The 17,835-nt window shown below is 44.9% G+C and overlaps 1 long non-coding RNA gene across 2 annotated transcripts in view; it reads right to left on the bottom strand.

Annotated features, from left to right (window-relative positions):
• Positions 1–16,542, bottom strand: part of LOC141085437 (uncharacterized) — a 76,774-nt gene extending 60,232 nt beyond the window's left edge. The window contains exon 1 of one of the 2 annotated variants that reach the window (XR_012231309.1): positions 16,201–16,542. This is a non-coding gene — a long non-coding RNA (uncharacterized lncRNA). Of the gene's footprint in view, positions 1–15,226; positions 15,269–16,200 lie in introns of those variants that run through there. The other variant, XR_012231308.1, reaches the window with a different exon arrangement.
• Between the last annotated feature and the right edge of the window lie 1,293 nt (positions 16,543–17,835).

Raw genomic sequence — 17,835 nt, 5'->3', positions numbered from 1 at the left:
GTGGCAAGAGCACCGAATGCAGGAGGTGTTGAGCCTGCATCATCGTCTGGCTCCATAAGGCTTCGAAGGCTTAGTTTTCTAGGAGTTGGCAAACCGCTTTTAAAGCCAGAGTATCAGGAAAAAGTTTTGTCTTACATTGCTGACTCAGCCTTCAGCTCTATCGCCTCTTCTTCTTCAGTTGTAAAAATTAAAAGCACTGAGTCGTCATTGGAGGCTCATGTTCATGAACCACACCTTTCCTTGTGTCCTTCACCCCAACCAAGATTGAAGGATGACGCAGGCCATACTACTGATTACTCCATGGAGCTGTTTTCACAAACCATGCCTGGATTATCAAGTCAAATGGTGAATTACCCAGGCCAAGATGAATCTGACATGGAGTGCACTGATGCACAGCCGCTGATGGATGATTCTGCTGGTACATTCACTCAGAGCACTACATTGTCCTCGCAGTGTACAGAGCCAGATTCTGACCCTGATGAGACTCAGGTGCCCCTTCCCGCACACTATACCACCATACACGGTGACACAGAGGAAGGTGCACATGACATTGAAGAGGAGGTGATGGATGACCCAGTTGTTGACCCAGATTGGCATCCATTGGGGGAAGAGGGTGCTGCTTCCAATAGCTCAGATGAGGAGCATCCACAGCAGACATCGACATCGCAACAGCTGTTATCTGGCAGGCCCGGAGCACTCCAAAGACAGGTTCCAAAAATCAAAAGAGTTGCTGGACAGCTTGTCCAGAGGGTCAAAAGATCACAGCGTGCTAGGCTGCAAAATGTCTGCCAAAGTAGGAAGAGTGCAGTGTGGCACTTTTTTGAACAAAATTCTCATGATCAGGCCAAGGTTATCAGTAAGAAGTGCGCAAAGACCTTTAGCCGAGGGAAAAATCTGAAAAATTTGAATACCAGTTGCATGCTTAGACATTTAAACACCATGCACTTGCAAGCGTGGACACAACACCAAACCTCAAGTGCCACATGTGCAACTGATCACAACGAAGGTAGTCAGCAACGCTACATTGTTTCCCCCACTGTAAGCCCACCGGTTAGCACAGCAGCAAATGTTGAGGTGTCGTTGCAAGGCCACAGCAGTCAGGGAATCCCACTGTTATATCAACGAAAGACTGATTCTAGGCCATCAGAAAGAACACCAACTCCATCACCATCATCAACCCTCTCTCAGTCCGCCCTGTCCACCGCTACTTCCACCATATGCAGCTCTCAAGTCCAGCTCACCCTCCCAGACACTATGAGCAGGTCAAGAAAGTACTCAGTTTCTCATCCGCGTACACTGGGTTTGAACGCCCACATTGCCAAACTAATCTCGTTTGAGATGATGCCCTTTCGGTTGGTGGAAAGCACAGCTTTCCGCGAACTCATGGCCTATGCAGTACCACGCTATGACCAACCCAGTCGCCACTTCTTCTCTCGCAAAGCCATCCCAGCCCTCCACCATCATGTGAAAGACCGCATTGTCCATGCACTCAAGCAGTCAGTGAGCGGAAAGGTGCACCTCACAACTGATGCATGGTGCAGTCGGCATGGCCAGGGCCGTTACGTGTCCATCACTGCGCACTGGGTTAATGTGGTGGATGCAGGGTCCACAGGGGACAGCGGTGGTGGGACAGTGCTGCCTAGCCCACGGTATAGGAAACAGTTGGCTGTAGGCGTTCGACCCTCCTCCTCCTCCTCCTCCTCCAGAAGCGAATACTCGTCCAGCTAGTGGAAAGCGTCAGCAGGCTGTGTTGCAGATGATGTGTTTGGGCGACAGACACACCGCCGAGGTGCTGGCCGAGTACTTGAAGCGACAAACTGAGTCATGGCTGGGCAGTGTACATCTTGAGGCAGGCAAGGTAGTTAGTGATAACGGCCGTAATTTTGTGGCAGCCATAGCCCTTTCAAAACTCAGCGACATACCTTGCTTGGCTCACACCTTGAACCTGGTGGTGCAGTGCTTCCTCAAAAATTATCCGGAGTTAACAGCCCTGCTCCAGAAGGTGCGAAGACTGTGCGCGCACATCCGCCGGTCGCCTGTACACTCCGTTCGTATGCAGAAGCTGCAGCGATTGCTCCACCTTCCCAACCACCGCCTCATTATCGACATTGCAACAAGGTGGAACTCCACCCTGCACATGGTGGAGCGGCTGTGCGAGCAGAGGCAGGCCATAATGCATTTGTGGGAGGATACACGGCCAGGCACTTTGAGAGCAGACATGGAGTTGACAGGTGTGCAGTGGTCGAAGCTGAAAGACCTCTGTAAAGTCCTTCAGTGTTTTGAGGAATGCACACGGCTGGTAAGCGCAGACGACGCCATCCTAAGCATGAGCATCCCACTTATGCGTCTGCTCATGCAAACTTTGACACACCTTAAGGAGCAGGCTTCTGCAGCCAATGTTGATGAGGAGGAAGAGGAGAAGGGAATCCTTGATGACATTCAGCCATTGTCTGCTCAGGGACCTCTCCTGGACGAGGTGGAGGAAGAAGAGGAGGAGGAGGAGGAGGATGATGGGAATGATTACTTAGGGGAGGAGGATGCATCTCGTGGGGCAAGTGAAAATGTTGGCGTGGCAAGGTCTGGTACAGGGTTTGTGTGTGACTGGAGGGATATGGATTTGCCAGAAAGTGCTCCTCCAACCAGCACTCGCAGTGCATCATTGACACCGGGAACAATGGCCCACATGTCAGATTATGCCTTGCAGATCCTAAAAAGGGACCCCCCGCATTGCCAAAATGATGAACGATGACGACTACTGGTTGGCCAGCATCCTGGATCCATGCTATAAAAGCAAATTACAAAACATCATGCTACAGGAGAACCTTGACCTAATATTGGCTAATAAACATGCAACTCTGGTAAATCGGTTGCTTGAGGCATTCCCAGCACACAGCAGCGGTGATGGTTCTCACACGAGCCGTACGGGTCGGGGTCAGCTTGGCAGAGGTGTTCGTGGTGCACACAGCAGAAGTGGCGTTGGAGACAGGGGTTTCATGACAATGTTGTGGACTGATTTTTCAAGTACCGCTCACACAACTGGTAATACTGCATCGATGGAAAGTGACAGGAGACAGCAGTTGTCAACTATGGTTACAAACTACTTTTCCTCCCATATCGATGTTCCCCCACACAGGTCATTCCCCTTTGACTATTGGGCCGCTAAACTGGACACCTGGCCTGAATTGGCACAATATGCCTTACAGGAGCTCGCTTGCCCAGCTGCAAGTGTGCTATCGGAAAGAGTCTTCAGTGCAGCTGGATCAATCCTGACAGAAAAAACGACCCGTCTGTCAACCCAAAATGTGGATGATCTAACCTTCATTAAAATGAACCACGCATGGGTTTCCAAGGATTTTGTCCCACCTTCCCCTGATGACACATAGGGTGACAGAAAAATGGCTTGCTTTGGTCCACCTCTTCCTGGGACTTGACCTATTTCACCTTTTGCATCAGCTGAATGTCCAACATCAACATATGCCACTTTCTAAAACTCCCTAACTGTGCTGCCTCCCCCCATGGCCGGGGTCACCACCTAGCGCACGACACCGTGCGAGTGCTGTTGCCCTGGACAGGTGGGTAGGCCGACTCTTGGGCGCGGGCACTGGCACAGGGTCCCTCATAGTGCAATCAAGTGTCTCTGACGGTGGTGGTGCACACCCGCCGTCAGACACACCGCCGTACTATGAGGGGCCCAGTGCCAGTACCGACGCCCACGAGTGGGCCCCCCTTGCTTGGGCAGGGCCCCAGCATTTGCAATCTTTACCTCTCCCTGCTCCTCCGCTGTGTAGTCTGGGCCGTCAAATCCATACTGTGCCTGACACCGTTTGAGCCTGCCTCCTGATGTATAGACATATATTTTGAATGTGTACGCTATCCATACATGTTATCTGGGGATACGGTACCCTTTCTCACCTTTGTGCAATCACGTGCAATCCATACTGGGCCTAACACCGTCTGAGCCTGCCTCCTGATGTATAGACATATATTTTGAATGTGTACACTATCCATACATGTTATCTGGGGATACGGTACCCTTTCTCACCTTTGTGCAATCACGTGCAATCCATACTGGGCCTAACACCATCTGAGCCTGCCTCCTGATGTATAGACATATATTTTAAATGTGTACGCTATCCATACATGTTATCTGGGGATACGGTACCCTTTCTAACCTTTGTGCAATCACGTGCAATCCATACTGGGCCTAACACCGTCTGAGCCTGCCTCCTGATGTATAGACATATATTTTGAATGTGTACGCTATCCATACATGTTATCTGGGGATACGGTACCCTTTCTAACCTTTGTGCAATCACGTGCAATCCATACTGGGCCTAACACCGTCTGAGCCTGCCTCCTGATGTATAGACATATATTTTGAATGTGTACGCTATCCATACATGTTATCTGGGGATACGGTACCCTTTCTAACCTTTGTGCAATCACGTGCAATCCATACTGGGCCTAACACCGTCTGAGCCTGCCTCCTGATGTATAGACATATATTTTGAATGTGTACGCTATCCATACATGTTATCTGGGGATACGGTACCCTTTCTAACCTTCGTGCAATCATGTGCAATCCATACTGGGCCTAACACCGTCTGAGCCTGCCTCCTGATGTATAGACATATATTTTGAATGTGTACGCTATCCATACATGTTATCTGGGGATACGGTACCCTTTCTAACCTTTGTGCAATCACATGTGTAATGTATAATAATTAGATCTGTCTCTTTAAGCAAGCCAGACTTATGGGACTTGGAGGGTGGAGACAAGAGGGATGAGAAGGGAAGTTTCAGTTTCACTTCTGGTAGCATGGGAATGCAAGTGTTATGCTGTGTGCTGGAGGACGAAGAATAAAACATATCTAAAGTTTAATACCTTGAATTCTTCATAACGTGTGGATATTACAACTGGCGACGAGGATGGGATATAATCACCTACTGCTGTGAGTACGGACTCTATTTTACCACTTCACACGCCAGCACCACTGAGAGACTCTATCATGGCTGACTATTTGCACACATTCCCACAGTTTGATATGACTGATGTCATTAATCTCTCCCATAACTGGAGAAAATGGCTAAACAGATTTGAGAATTTCCTAGAAGCCATGGACATAAAGGAGGAGAAAAGAAAGAGAGCTTTGCTCCTGCATTGTGCAGGCACAGGAGTCTATGACATATACAGTACGTTACCTGCAGCAGAAACAGACACATACAGCAACTGCACTAAAGCTCTCACTGGCTATTTCAACCCCAAACAGAATATCAGATATGAAAGATATAAATTCAGGATTGCCAAGCAGCTTCCAGAAGAGTCCATAGACACTTATGTCACACGGCTAAAAGAGTTAGCACATGGATGTGCCTTTACAGATGTAGATGATGAAATCCTAACTCAAATAATTGTCACCTGCTCGTCTAATAACCTAAGGCGTAAGGCTCTGCAGCAGGATATCTCTCTACATGATTTGCTCAAAATGGCCCGTGCTATAGAAATAGCAGATCATCAGGCTACCGTAATGGAGAATGGGGATAAATTACATGTGCATAATCTCAAACAGAAAAATTTACCAGACAAACAAGCCCAGAAACAGAAGAAATGTTATAGATGTGGACAGGATTTCCCTCACCACCAGAACAAATGTCCAGCTATGGGACAAACCTGCAGTAAATGTGGAAAAGGGAATCATTTTGCAGCTGTTTGCAAATCAGCGCACTACAAGCCTCCGCTGCCTATGACAAAATCTGCAGATGTAAAAGTGATAAATCGGGACACAGAAGAAATGTCTGCGACTGAGAACTATGTGTTCACTACCTCTGTCACTGGTTCAGTACAGTCTCCCTGTGTTACACTCTCAATCTGCAACACTGACATTACCTTTACAATAGATACAGGAGCTTCAGTGGATATCATAGATGGCACTACATATGAACAATTGAAAACAAGGCCAGTCTTACAACAAGTGCAGACTAAAATCTTTCCTTATGGATCTAAAACACCTCTAGCTACAATGGGACAATTTGATGCTGAAATTAGATATAAAGAAAACAGGCAGAAAACCACTTTCCACACATTACAAGGATCGGGAGGATGTCTTCTCAGCTATCACACTGCCTTGGAGCTAGGGCTCATCCAGATTATTCATACCATAACTGACCCTGCGGATATGGATGTACAAACTATGGTGAACAGCTTTCCCTCCCTATTTAGTGGTTTGGGAAAACTAAAGGACTCTCAAGTACACCTTTATGTGGATGACAATGTTCGTCCAGTAGCCCAGCCTCACAGGCGTATTCCATTTCACCTGAGACAGAAGGTAGAAAAGGAACTCCAATTGCTCATGGATGAGGACGTTATTGAAACTGTTACTGGTCCCACTCCGTGGGTCTCTCCACTTGTGGTAGTTCCAAAACCAAAGACTCCTGATCAAGTGAGACTGTGTGTTGACATGCGCCTGCCCAACACCGCTATCCAGAGGGAAAGACATATCTCACCTACGATTGATGACATTATTCATTTATTAAATGGAGCCACCATCTTTTCAAAGCTCGACCTCAATAAGGGATCTCATCAATTAGAACTGAGTCCAGAGTCCCGATATTTGACCACATTTTCCACCCATGTGGGCCTCAGAAGATACAAAAGATTGACTTTTGGAGTCTGCTCAGCAGCAGAAATTTTTCAGGATGCAATAAGGAGTGTCATTCAACACATCCCAAATGCCTTTAATTACAGTGATGACATATTGGTTTTTGGTAAAACTCAAGCTGAGCATAATCGTGCTCTATATGCTATCTTCGAATGCCTGCTTTCTGCTGGATTCACTTTAAACAAAGAGAAGTGCGAGTTTGACAAGGGTTCATTAGATTTCTATGGTCACATCTTCTCGGCAAAAGGAGTACAACCAGACCCCAAGAAAGTGGAAGCTATCAGAACAGCCTCAATTCCACAGGATGCTAGTGAAGTGCGTTCTTTCCTTGGAATGGCAAGTTACTGTGCTAGATATATTCCGAATTTTTCAACAATCAGCAATCCACTACGGGAACTTACAAAACAAAGTTGTATTTTTCAATGGTCTCAAGACTGTCAGGCCTCTTTTGAAACAATTAAAAATGAACTCTGCTCAACAACCACTATGGCTTATTTTGATCCAGCTCTTCGAACTGAACTGATTGTGGACGCCAGTCCCGTGGCACTGGGTGCTATTCTAGCGCAATACAAGGATAACAATCAAAATCCTCACATCATTTCTTATGCAAGTAAGAGCTTAACAAACACTGAAAGAAAATATTCTCAACCTGAAAAAGAAAGCTTGGCAGTAGTCTGGGGATGTGAACACTTTCACTTATTTCTCTATGGAGCTCCCTTCACCATTGTCACAGATCATCAAGCACTTCTTACAATTTTTGGAAATCCCAGAGCTAAAATGCCTGCACGAATTGAACGATGGGGCCTACGTCTACAGGACTACAACTATAAAATTGTTCACAAACCTGGAAAATACAGCAATCCGGCTGATTATCTTTCAAGACATCCTACTAATGATGATATACCTGTGCATTCCTCCATTGAAGAATACCTACGTTTTGTTGCAGATCATGCCGTGCCAAAAGCACTTTCTCTTGATCAATTTATAAATGAAACAACAAAAGACAAGACACTCTGTGCCCTAATACAAATCATCCAAAATCGAAGGTGGCATGAAATTCAAAAAGAAAAATTTCCTGATTCTGAGATTGATCTGAAAGAGTTAAAACTATTCTCAAACGTACGTGAGGAATTATCAGTCACTGAAGAACACCTTCTTCGAGGTACCAAACTAGTCGTACCTAAGACTTTGCGTAACTTAGTCATACAGATAGCACATGAAGGTCATTTAGGAATTGTTGGCACAAAGAAGTTACTCAGAGAAAAAGTGTGGTTCCCAAATATGGATCACTTGGTGGAAGAAAAGATTAGACGCTGTTCTACTTGTCAATTAATCACTCCATCATCAAACTTAGAGCCATTACAAATGTCTCCGTTACCCACTGCTGTCTGGGAGGAAGTGGCAGTCAATATATATGGACCATTGCCAAATGGCCAATACATTCTCGTAACAATTGATGAATATTCTCGATACCCTGTCATTTCATTTATCTCTTCAACATCTGCTAATAATGTCATACCAGAGCTGGACGACATCTTCTCGGCATATGGTATTCCAAAAGTGGTCAAAACAGACAATGGACCTCCATTCAATGGACATGTGTTTACACAATTTTCTGAATACTTGGGATTCAATCACAGGAAAATCACACCTTGCTGGCCGCAAGCCAATGGAATTGTGGAACGTTTTATGCGCACTCTGGGGAAACGTATCAAGACAGCGAGTCTGGAGCACATCCCACTGAAACAGTCATTATACAAATTCATGCGTAATTACCGCAATACGCCACACTCCACTACTAATGCTGCTCCAGCTCATTTAATGTTCAGCAGAACCCTGCGTATACGTCTCCCTGATGTGACCAGCCATCCCCGACCGAGTGACTCCTCAGTGAGATCCACAGATTTCTCCAACAAACAAGCCATGAAACGTTATGCAGACAGAAGGCGAAGGACACAGTCAAGTGCCATCGAAAGAGGGGATGTCGTGGTGGTACGTCAAAGACCCACCAACAAGACCTCACCTGTATATGGTCCTGCAAAATATTATGTTACCAAAAGGAAAGGCAGCATGATCACAGCTGAACGAGATGGACACTCCATAACGCGAAATTCTTCATATTTTAAAGTCATACCGCAGAATGATGACAATGAACTCTCTTTGGTGGAAGATTTGGTATCCGATGGTGGAGAGGACCAACAAGAGGTAGCTGGTCCATCAATAATGAACCCTCTCAATGAGCCCAGACGTTATCCTACACGAGAGAAAAGAGCTCCATCGAGGCTTATTAAAGAAGTGTAACTACAGTTTTTTTTGTTCTTTTTTGTTGTTTGTTTCTCTGGTTTTAGAATTGAACAAATAAGACAAAACGGACATATGATTTCTTTGGACGTTTTCATGTTGTTGCATTTATCAGTAATATAGATTATTTATAAAAAAAAAAAAAAAAAGGGGATGATGTAATGTATAATAATTAGATCTGTCTCTTTAAGCAAGCCAGACTTATGGGACTTGGAGGGTGGAGACAAGAGGGATGAGAAGGGAAGTTTCAGTTTCACTTCTGGTAGCATGGGAATGCAAGTGTTATGGTGTGTGCTGGAGGACGAAGAATAAAACATATCTAAAGTTTAATACCTTGAATTCTTCCTAACGTGTGGATATTACAACGTGCAATCCATACTGGGCCTAACACCGTCTGAGCCTGCCTCCTGATGTATAGACATATATTTTGAATGTGTACGCTATCCATACATGTTATCTGGGGATACGGTACCCTTTCTAACCTTTGTGCAATCATGTGTAATCCATACTGGGCGTGAGAACGGCTGGCGAGCTGTTAAGCAAGCTACAGCACCTGTGGTTTGCACACGTGTTTTTCATTTTTTCAGGAATGACAGTTAGGCCTAATTCCGGAACTGCGGTTGACCAGCACTTACATTGTTCATTGTTCGCGGGTAATAATTGTAATCAGTGATCCCCATCACTAACGTTGTTCAGCGGGTTATCTGCACCTGTAAGCGACAAACGCTGGCCTTTTCAGTGTAGCGCACATGCAGCCACGGACATGTAAGGGCATGACACACCAGTTATTGGCCAATCTCATGTGCCAGAGCCTCACGTGTCCCTCTAGTAAGCCGGACTCGGACCGCGGGGCATGACGGAGTCTCGTTCGTTAACGGAATTAAGCTTGCAATGTGTGCATCTGTTCTGTAGCTGGCATGGTTGAGGCTTCCCAGGTGGAGTCGAATTTAACTGTAGGCTCCACTCCTGGTGGTGCCCTTCTGGACATTCCTTTAAGGTTCAGCTATGCAACCATACTGCCCACGTAAAACAAACACTTTGCCTTCATGAACGCTGTTTGGAGGGTCATGACTCGTGGGAATAACGCCGCCCAATCCCTGCTAGAGAGATCGTTCGTTGCTCCCAAGCATGACATCACACTCCCTAGGAAGAAGGTAATGCCACTTTGGCGACCGTACTCCTGGGGGCGACACAAGTGCACTGATGCCCAGCCACTGCTCGATGAATCTGCTGGTACATTGACCCAGACCACTACATTCCCCTCGCACGCTACACGGCCTGAATCTGACCCTGATGAAACTCAGGTTACCCTTCCCATATACAGTTCCATCTTACACGGTGACAAAGAGGAAGCTGCAGATGAAAGTGCAGGTTCGGCCCACCCGCCATCAGACACACCACCGTACTATCAGGGGCCCTGTGCCAGTGCCGTCGCCAATGAGTGGGCCCCCCCTGCTTGCTCAGGATCACAGCACTTGCAAAGTTGAAATACTGTGCAGTGAGATGGAAGATGGGGACGACGAGGAGTCCAGACAAGTACAGGGATTCCCTAGTGAGGAGACTTATTTGATTGTTTTCAATGTTGGGACAGCAATTTTTGGGGAGCACTATACTCTGGAGAATGATAGATGGGGCCCACCATACACTGGAACATTCCAAAGGTGGACATCAGACACTGGAGCAGCATTTACAGGGCCCATTATACACTAGAGCATTAGAAATGGGGCCCATTATGTTTGGAGCATTATTTGGGCCCATAAGACAGTGGAGCTTCATCCATGGGGACCAACATATACTGTAGCATTATATGGAGCTCATCATATACTGTTTCAAACATTATATGGGACCAATGATTCTGTATGGAGAAATAGATGGGCCTCGTCATGAGATGTAAAAAGTGAAGTATTTTTCATTGTACTATACCGCTATTTCTCTGCCGTATCGGAGCATGATGAGTTGTGGTATGTGTTAAAGGGGCGCTCTTTCGCCCAGGGCACATGAAAACCTGGAGCCAGCCCTCCCCCCCCACAACTGTAGCCAAATAACCCCCATTTTTCAGTGCGTAACTTGTATTATGAAGTTAATTAAGGTTGACAAGCTTAAGTAAGAAGAATTGATGCTTTTGGCATTCAAATGGGCACTGTTGGTGTGTTTCCTGTCCTCCTCTCACTGCCGACTTTTATTCCCCATTGACTTACATTGGGTTTCGTGTTTCGGGACGACCCCGACTTTTCCCTATAATCGGACGATCTTGCTCGACCCGACTTTTGGAAAAGTCGGGTTTCACGAAACGAAACACGACCCTAAAAAAACAAAAGTCGCTCAACTCTATTGTTAACCCTTTTATCTGTCTCCGGTTACTCACTGCATCAGACAAACTGCTTCTCCTTTTACACTACATTCCCTGACAGAAGTTATGCTGCTTATCCATGTTAGGTAAACAAAAGCTTATAACCTGACGTTAAATTCATCCATTGGTTGTATGCAAATTGCCTCTTCAGAAAGAAAGAGGACTTTTACTCTACAGCGCCACCTATTGGTAGTAGCGATCCTACAAGTCACAATCAACCCTTTAACGAGTCTTGTAGTATGACTTAGGATACAAGCCAAATCAGAATCTCAATTTGCAGACACGGTGTTTCGAGCTGTTGGCTCTCGTCAGTGCAAAGTATGAGATCTGATTTGGCAAGGTGAGAGGCTCTGGACTAGGGTCTAAGAAGTAAGGTTTCTCCTTGCGGAGAGTGACATGCCAGCTGTGGCTTGTCAAGGTAAGGAGACTTATTCGCCGTACAATGCTCCTCTGGGAAAATAATATGCAAATTGCCTCTTCAGAAAGAAAGAGGACTTTTACTCTACAGCGCCACCTATTGGTAGTAGCGATCCTACAAGTCACAATCAACCCTTTAACGAGTCTTGTAGTATGACTTAGGATACAAGCCAAATCAGAATCTCAATTTGCAGACACGGTGTTTCGAGCTGTTGGCTCTCGTCAGTGCAAAGTATGAGATCTGATTTGGCAAGGTGAGAGGCTCTGGACTAGGGTCTAAGAAGTAAGGTTTCTCCTTGCGGAGAGTGACATGCCAGCTGTGGCTTGTCAAGGTAAGGAGACTTATTCGCCGTACAATGCTCCTCTGGGAAAATAATATGCAAATTGCCTCTTCAGAAAGAAAGAGGACTTTTACTCTACAGCGCCACCTATTGGTAGTAGCGATCCTACAAGTCACAATCAACCCTTTAACGAGTCTTGTAGTATGACTTAGGATACAAGCCAAATCAGAATCTCAATTTGCAGACACGGTGTTTCGAGCTGTTGGCTCTCGTCAGTGCAAAGTATGAGATCTGATTTGGCAAGGTGAGAGGCTCTGGACTAGGGTCTAAGAAGTAAGGTTTCTCCTTGCGGAGAGTGACATGCCAGCTGTGGCTTGTCAAGGTAAGGAGACTTATTCGCCGTACAATGCTCCTCTGGGAAAATAATATGCAAATTGCCTCTTCAGAAAGAAAGAGGACTTTTACTCTACAGCGCCACCTATTGGTAGTAGCGATCCTACAAGTCACAATCAACCCTTTAACGAGTCTTGTAGTATGACTTAGGATACAAGCCAAATCAGAATCTCAATTTGCAGACACGGTGTTTCGAGCTGTTGGCTCTCGTCAGTGCAAAGTATGAGATCTGATTTGGCAAGGTGAGAGGCTCTGGACTAGGGTCTAAGAAGTAAGGTTTCTCCTTGCGGAGAGTGACATGCCAGCTGTGGCTTGTCAAGGTAAGGAGACTTATTCGCCGTACAATGCTCCTCTGGGAAAATAATATGCAAATTGCCTCTTCAGAAAGAAAGAGGACTTTTACTCTACAGCGCCACCTATTGGTAGTAGCGATCCTACAAGTCACAATCAACCCTTTAACGAGTCTTGTAGTATGACTTAGGATACAAGCCAAATCAGAATCTCAATTTGCAGACACGGTGTTTCGAGCTGTTGGCTCTCGTCAGTGCAAAGTATGAGATCTGATTTGGCAAGGTGAGAGGCTCTGGACTAGGGTCTAAGAAGTAAGGTTTCTCCTTGCGGAGAGTGACATGCCAGCTGTGGCTTGTCAAGGTAAGGAGACTTATTCGCCGTACAATGCTCCTCTGGGAAAATAATATGCAAATTGCCTCTTCAGAAAGAAAGAGGACTTTTACTCTACAGCGCCACCTATTGGTAGTAGCGATCCTACAAGTCACAATCAACCCTTTAACGAGTCTTGTAGTATGACTTAGGATACAAGCCAAATCAGAATCTCAATTTGCAGACACGGTGTTTCGAGCTGTTGGCTCTCGTCAGTGCAAAGTATGAGATCTGATTTGGCAAGGTGAGAGGCTCTGGACTAGGGTCTAAGAAGTAAGGTTTCTCCTTGCGGAGAGTGACATGCCAGCTGTGGCTTGTCAAGGTAAGGAGACTTATTCGCCGTACAATGCTCCTCTGGGAAAATAATATGCAAATTGCCTCTTCAGAAAGAAAGAGGACTTTTACTCTACAGCGCCACCTATTGGTAGTAGCGATCCTACAAGTCACAATCAACCCTTTAACGAGTCTTGTAGTATGACTTAGGATACAAGCCAAATCAGAATCTCAATTTGCAGACACGGTGTTTCGAGCTGTTGGCTCTCGTCAGTGCAAAGTATGAGATCTGATTTGGCAAGGTGAGAGGCTCTGGACTAGGGTCTAAGAAGTAAGGTTTCTCCTTGCGGAGAGTGACATGCCAGCTGTGGCTTGTCAAGGTAAGGAGACTTATTCGCCGTACAATGCTCCTCTGGGAAAATAATATGCAAATTGCCTCTTCAGAAAGAAAGAGGACTTTTACTCTACAGCGCCACCTATTGGTAGTAGCGATCCTACAAGTCACAATCAACCCTTTAACGAGTCTTGTAGTATGACTTAGGATACAAGCCAAATCAGAATCTCAATTTGCAGACACGGTGTTTCGAGCTGTTGGCTCTCGTCAGTGCAAAGTATGAGATCTGATTTGGCAAGGTGAGAGGCTCTGGACTAGGGTCTAAGAAGTAAGGTTTCTCCTTGCGGAGAGTGACATGCCAGCTGTGGCTTGTCAAGGTAAGGAGACTTATTCGCCGTACTCTTTCTTTCTGAAGAGGCAATTTGCATATTATTTTCCCAGAGGAGCATTGTACGGCGAATAAGTCTCCTTACCTTGACAAGCCACAGCTGGCATGTCACTCTCCGCAAGGAGAAACCTTACTTCTTAGACCCTAGTCCATTGGTTGTATAAACTATTCTTTTGAAAGCTGAAACCCTCCGAAATGTGGTTTAGGTTAAGAAAATAAATTGACATCAATGCAGAAATATTGATCATTTAATGGACACAGAGTGTACTATACATAGAACAGGTACAGCAAAATGTTTAAAAAGTATACGGTAATTTGATCTATGGGTACTTTTTCATCATCATGGTCCATTTCGCTTAAATTGTGCATCCTCTAGTGTCCCAGGTCTGTAGGTTATATATCCAAACTTCAGGTTGGTCTGGTGATCAGTAAATTATGATGTGACACAAAAAAGTGACACAGTCATGTAGAAGCTTTAAAGTGCCGTTTCAGCTGTACTTGATAATGGCTTGCAATAATGTTATATTGGGTCACTATAGGGTTTAATTTAGGGATATCACAGTCTCCACAGTGCTGGCTTTATAGCTGCACAGCTCAATATAGTTGTATTAATCCTTCCATGCCAATGCAGTTTCTAAAATGCCCATACAGCTTCTAAACTGTGTTACATAGAGAAGAAAGAGCAGGGAATCACTTTGTGTGTGCTGTGTATAACAGGCATCATAATAACTAATCTCCACCCTCTAGCTCAGAGACAACTTAAAATAAAGAAATAGCCTGTAGAGGAAAAACTGGTGAAAAGTGCAAGTCATAAAATGGCCAGAAATAGTGTTATTCCTTATTCTAAAAATTTACCTGAAATTACAAATACACTTTAAGCACTTGAATCTCAGCCTCAACCAAGTTCGGCCACATACTGCTTCCCATACACATTGATCCATAAGTAGATTTTGCAAGCTTTATATTGTGTGCATTAAAGTGGCATCACCCCATTGCTTCACGGATGCTTGGATCAACTCTCAGAGACTGAATATTAGCTATGTGGTGGAATTCTTCTTCAAGGTAATACGGTCTCCTATAAGACCTGCATTCTTTTTTGCTTTATAAAGTCAATGCAATGTAATACATACTGTATATAACATGCATCCTCAGGTCTCCCATCAGTCTTACCTTTCTGTGTCCGCTGAATGGGGAAGTGTTACTCCAACCATGAGATCAGTTCTGTTAGTTTCACATAAGAATGTGTAATATATGAAGTTAGGTCATATGTTCAAGGCTGGACATTATTCGTGTTTCACCCTTCTCATCCTATACACCTCACATCCACTGGACACATGATACTGTAGCAGGGTATTATAGCCACATACATTACGGTATTTTTGACAGGACACTACGGATTTTAAACCGTACTCTATTAAAGCTGCACAATATTTGGATTTGGATTATGAATGCTATACATTAAGAAGAGGTGAGCAAACAATGGACGCTCGGTAAAGGGGGTTATACAAATGGCTTGACGATCAGCTATGGACTAGCCATTAACCCAATTGTTAAAATAGGCTGTGCTATTTCATGATATTTATTTTAATTAATATACAATAATGTGTTACAGCTCACCTTGTGAAGTTGATTTGCTAAGTCATGGGTCAAGGTGAGGAGCATGGACCTCAGGCATTGATTCAGGAGAGTTGGCAAAAAAATTAGCTAGTATCAGCAGAGCAGGGTGTGCTGAATGTCAAGGATTAGTGGAGCTTGGAGATACTGACAGGCACTTTAGAAGAGCAGAGCTGAAGGTGCGGGCATCTTCTTAGAGCAGCAGCACAAAGCATATAATCATCCATTTTAATATAGCAAAGCTGAGTGTGTGGACATCACTTTTGAACAGTAGAGTTGTGTAGACAAACAAGTATCTTGATGCAGCAAAGTGAAAAAAAATTAGCTGACAGCACCTTGGAAGAGCAGAATAGACTAGACAGAGAAGTACCCTAATGCAGCAAAGGTCATTGTACAGGCAGCACCTTAGAACAGCATAGCTGAGAAGGCAGACAGGAATTTTGTTGTAGCATAGTAGAGGGTGCATGCAGCACCCCATAGTGCTTGTTAAAAAGCAACATTGCCCCAGAAAAAATATATACAGTACTCACCTACCCCAGAAATCTCCAATGAACAGACTAGCTGAGTCTTCTCGTTTTAGCTTCCAAATAGAGGTAGAGTGTTGTGGTGATGTCAATGTGCCATGTACACTGGAAATCCGAAGTCCTAGAAGTGCCCCCTTCGTTTTGTAGGTCAAAAGAAACCTGCTGCAAACAAGATGGAGCAGGAAACCTATAACTCTCTGCCCCATAAATTAGTGTGTTATAGACACTGATACAGTGGAGTATGGAACTTGCATTAGTAGAAAACCCCAAAAGTCCCAGATTGGAGACCCCTAATCTAAAGACTCTGTACACCTGGTTTGTTTCAGAGAAGGAACATGGCGCAATGTCATCTTCATGTATTTTGGCATCTCTTCTGGGATGATATTGTGTGTGGTAAACATTATTTCACAGCCAACTTCCTTGTTCAATTGTTTGGCATCTGTTCACAAAACTTACAAGAAGTTACAACAGCGTAACTGCTGCTTGACGTTGCCCAATGTAGAGTTAGGATAACTCTTCATTATCATAAAATTGCAGCGCAGAACCGTCATACATATTCATTGCTCTGAGGAGTCACAGCCAGGATACGAGTGATACTGCTAGCTGACAGCTAACACACAGTCCTGGGAACTAAAGAGACAAGGTCCTTGGTAGAGTTGAGCGAAACAGGTCGGTCAGATTCAAAAGTCGCCGACTTTCGCCAAAGTCGGGTTTCGCCGAGCAAAACCCGACCATAGCGTGAGGTCGGCCATGCGCTCGCCGACCAGATCGCCAAAGTCACGTTTCCCATAATGCTTACAGGCACCTTTTCTCAGCCAATGAGCAAGGACGCACACTGTGGGTAACGCGATGACATGGGCAGCGGCCACCACCATCTTAGAGAAGGGGATTGCAGTGATTGGCTATAAAAGCCCTGACCGCCGACCGCCATTTTACTTCTGCCAATCTTAGCATTGGGAGAGGTTGCTGCCACTGTTTCTCAATAGGGAGAGTGTTAGGCAGGAAATAAAAAAGATAGGCAGGAAAGAAAAAAGAATCTGTGCTTCTGCTGATAGCAATTGTACTGTACAGTTAGTGTGCAGTGACAGGGGAGGATTTTCTTCTGTGCAGCAGCGCTGGTTATTAGGCTGCCTGCTAGCTGCATTGCTGTGTGCACACTGCTGTACAGACTGCTTTTTACACAGCACTCATACTTTTATTCTTTTTTTCTGCACAGTTACCGAGCGTTCATTTTTTCCCATACCGTATAGAGCTGTACGCTCCTCACACACGACCTTGCACCGGCTGGTATCACAGACAAATACATGCTGACTATCTGTGTGTGAATCCGGAAATAAATATACGGAGATTTAAATTTTCCCCTACACCATATTCAGCTATCCGCTTCTGATACAGTACCGTATATCTGCTGTTTGGATTACGGTCAAATCCATACTGAGACAGCGTCTGTGTGTGACTAAGGGAATATATAAAAGGAGATTTAAATTTTCCCCTACACTGTATACAGCTGTACATTTCTGATACAGTTCCGTATATCTGCTGTTTGGATTACGTTCAAATACATACTAGGAGAGCGTCTGTGTGTGACTCCAGAAATAAATACGGAGATTTAAATTTTCCCCTACACTTTTAAAAGCTGTA

The sequence above is a fragment of the Dendrobates tinctorius genome, unplaced genomic scaffold (genome assembly GCF_039654945.1).
Source record: "Dendrobates tinctorius isolate UK_male_01 unplaced genomic scaffold, ASM3965494v1 ptg000028l, whole genome shotgun sequence".
NCBI lineage: Eukaryota > Metazoa > Chordata > Amphibia > Anura > Dendrobatidae > Dendrobates > Dendrobates tinctorius.
This window is presented reverse-complemented; position numbering and strand designations above follow the sequence as displayed.